The following is a 3,925-nucleotide window of genomic DNA, read 5'->3' as shown; positions in this document are numbered from 1 at the left end:
AGGCTCCTCATCTGGAATTAAGAGGATGGCAAATCATAATGTTGAAATTTCAATTATCGTCAACATCATTTACTGGAATTCTATCCTAGTCGATTAGGCTTAGATGAAGCTCAAGTTTAACTATTCTATTGATTAAAAGGTGATAGCCATGACCATCTAGGAAATGACTCTTTTTTTATCAATGAATTTGTCTGTATTCTCAAAAATATTCTATCAAGTGTTTGAAGCAAACTTCCACAGGTTTTAGGTGATTGTCCCAAAATAGCCACCTCAAAAGCCATAAGGTCTTTTAGTTGGAATTGTAGATAGATAGGTCAACCTCTTCCAGTTTAACTTTTGTCCAAATTGATCCAATCTTATGCTCCCAATTTTTGGTTTCTTATGGAAACAAAACATAATTCTAGATAGCTAGTTAACTGGATGGATTTATCTTACTTTTCCTTTTGGGACTTTGTAAGTTCAAATTCTAAAAGACGGGGTTTGTGTTTGGCTTGGTGTGATTCGATCATAGCGAATATATTGACTAAGAATATTAATTATTTTGGTGTACAAATTACTTAACTTTCTGGACTAACTTGGATCTTGTTCCTTATCTATGGCCATCCTCAACTGCAACATAGGTAGAATATCTAGAATGAAATGCAATCAAAATTGATCAATTCTACTCAACCAATTGCCTTGGTTGGAAATTTTAACCAAATTTTATAAGTTCAGGATAATTTTTAAGTTTTCAGCGGAGCACTACAAGGAGAGCTAACCAATTTCAATCATCTTTAACATGCTTAGATCTTTATGAGGCATAGCATTTAGGTGCATGGTTTACTTGGATAAATTCCAAGAATTGTGAGGATGCTACTTATGAGCACTTTGATAGCGTTTTGTTAACAATTCTTGGTTGCACACTTTTTCCAATGCAATGCTTCAAAATCTCTCAATAATGCATTCAGACCATAGACCTCTTTTTTTGGGATACCAAATTTGTATGAAAGAAGCTGGCAAATTTGCCTAAATTTGAATCCTTTTGGGATAGAAATATAGCTTGCAAATCAATTATTGCTGGAGTCTAGGGGACCAACAGGTCTTTCAATACTGGCATTGAAACTTAAAATGTCACAAATAAACTTAAGACTACTCTGATTTAGCTTTCTCATTAGCACTGCTTATCTTATGGCAATCTGGATAATAAAATTCACTAAACCAAAGTGCATTTGAAGTGGCTTCAAGAACAAATCAGGAACCCAAATGCAGTCCAATTTGATCTTAATTTGCATGCTTATTTGGATTGCTTGCAAAATTGTAAATAGGAATATTAGGCTAAATGCTCCAAAGTCCACTAGATAACGTAAGACAATCGGAATACTAAATTTTACTACTAGTGGACAGCTAAAAAACATGCAAAGAATAGCATCGTTTAGTCATTGAACAAAAATGATGATCGGATCTCTGATTAGGTTGAAATTAATAATCCTATTCAACAATATTTCTTGAAACTATTACAAGGCTAAATGCATAGTGTCGGGCAAAGCTCCTTAATAGTTGGGAAGCTATACCCCAATTTGCAAATATTTTGGAGCCAATATTTGTCTATCTAAATGAGAAGGACAAGGCACTCTTGCACCATGACTTTAGCACTACAGAGATCAAACTAGCAATCTTCCAGATAGATAAGTGGAAAGTATCAAGATCAAATGGGATTCTAGATTTTCTTCATCATGGTACCATGGAAGGCTCATGGAATCATATTAATATTATCCTCATTCTAAAAGTTCTTAGCCTAAAAAAGGGTTTTGACTTCAGACTCGTAAGTCTCTACAATGTTTTTATAAAATAATTGTAAAATGTTGATTAATAGACTTCGGCAGGATCTTTCAAAATTGGTTTCTATTTATCAAAATGCATTTATGCTTGGAAGACTAGTATCTGAGAATATTCTTATAACTCATAAAGTGGTAGAGTTCATCAGGAAAAAGAAAGTTGAGAATACACATGTTGTAGCACTAAAGCTTGATATTAGTAAAGCTTATGACAGGATATCTTGGTATTTCTTAATCTCTGTCCTTTGTAAGATGGATTTTCGGACACTTGAATTAACATTTTCACTAAATGCATATCCTCAGTCTCTTATTTACTACTCATCAATGGCATACCATCACCAGTTTTCTATCTGACTTATGGGTTACATCAAGAATGTCCCCTATCTTCATACCTCTTTATCTTGTGTCAGCAAGAACTATCTATAGCATTGAGCTCCTTAGCTCTGAGGAATCTTTGTCTTACAATTAAAGTATGTCGGTTTGGTCTCCTTATTTCGCATTTAATGCTTGCTAATGACACAATAATTTTTTTTTCAAAAGTTCAATCTGATATCTGAAAGTCTTTGGAGAGATATAGATAGGTATTTGGTCAAGAGATAAATTTTCTAAAGTTGAGTTTAATCTTCATTTCAAATACTCCTTATGATCTGAGAGCATTTATCTCGAACATCCTTTCAGTTCAATCACTCCCTGTAGTGGGTGAATATTTAGGTCTAAACTTGGATTTCTCTTGAAATAAAACCCATCTCTTTACAAAGCTTAAATCAAAAGTAGTTAGGCAAATTGAAAAGTGGAGATCATCTACAATATCAGTGATAGGTAGAGTCATTCTGGCAAAACATGTGTTATGTTTGATGCCCCAATACACACTTGCAATGTTCTGTCTTCTTAGCTGTATCGCTTCAACTGTTGATCAATATATAGCTCACTTTATCTGGGCAGGTCATGTGGGAGGACAAAGTATCCATTGGAAATCATGGTCCGTCCTAACGATGTCTAAATTGCATGAGAAATAGGGTATAAGATCTATTGAGGAGACTAATAGAGCAATCCTAGTGAAGGTAGTATGGCAAACGTTATCTCAACCTCAATCTTTGTTCAGTCAATTTTTTCTATCAAAACATTGTAAGAATACGAACTTCCATAACAATAAATGTACTGCCAATGCCTCATGAGAGTGGAGAAGTATTTTGTGGAAAAGAGATCTGGTGAAATTAGGACTAAAGTGAAGAGTGATAACTGGAATGCAAATTAAGCTAGTAGACAATTGGATTCTTGAGCTATCCTCGACCTATCAGATCCTCTAAGTGGTAGCCTTATTTTGAATCAATATTTGAATATGACAATTGCTGGCCTCATTGATAGCAATGGATAATGGAGAGAATTTTTTGTTAGACTAATTTTTCTAGGTATGGCAGCAGCTAAAATTCTAGTTATTCACATCCCGCGACAAGTGGTAGGGAGAAAAACCTCAAAAGAGCTTAATATGTGAGTCAAAAATCCAAAATTGACCCAAAAGTTTAAGCTATTAGATTTTGGGTTCTTACTTATATATTAACTACTCTATTAGGAAATTGGCTTAATTCTTTTAGATAGGTTACTTGTTTTGAGTGGAAGTAACTAGTTTTCTTATTATTTTAATTATTTGAAGTAGTAGCAAAGGAATTTCTCATTTGTATGAGTTTAGAAATTAGGAATCATTTTCTATTCCGTATAAGATTAGGAATTAGTAATTATTTTCTATTATTGCTTGAGTGTTGGCCAAGTAATGTAGTTTATAAATAAGTGGGAGTTAATATTGGTCTTGTATACTCTTCCCCCCTTGCTTTTTTGAGATATGTTTGAAATCCCATGAGTACATTTGGAGGTAGAATGTCCTTTTGAGGACCAAACCATTGCCACCAATGATTGAACCAAATTGGGAATTCTCTGCAACAACTTTCTTTGAATGTAAAAAACCATGAATGATTGAATGGTCTATACAAAAAAGCACGATACCATGCCATTTTGTAATCTTGATGAGTAAATCCTTTGGGAGAACAAACTTTCTTTATAATGCATCTTGAATGACTAACAATTTCGGGGTTCTTTTGATCTGGAATAGGGAAAAT

Source organism: Coffea arabica, chromosome 5e (genome assembly GCF_036785885.1).
Source record: "Coffea arabica cultivar ET-39 chromosome 5e, Coffea Arabica ET-39 HiFi, whole genome shotgun sequence".
NCBI classification, from domain to species: Eukaryota; Viridiplantae; Streptophyta; class Magnoliopsida; order Gentianales; family Rubiaceae; genus Coffea; species Coffea arabica.
This window is presented reverse-complemented; position numbering follows the sequence as displayed.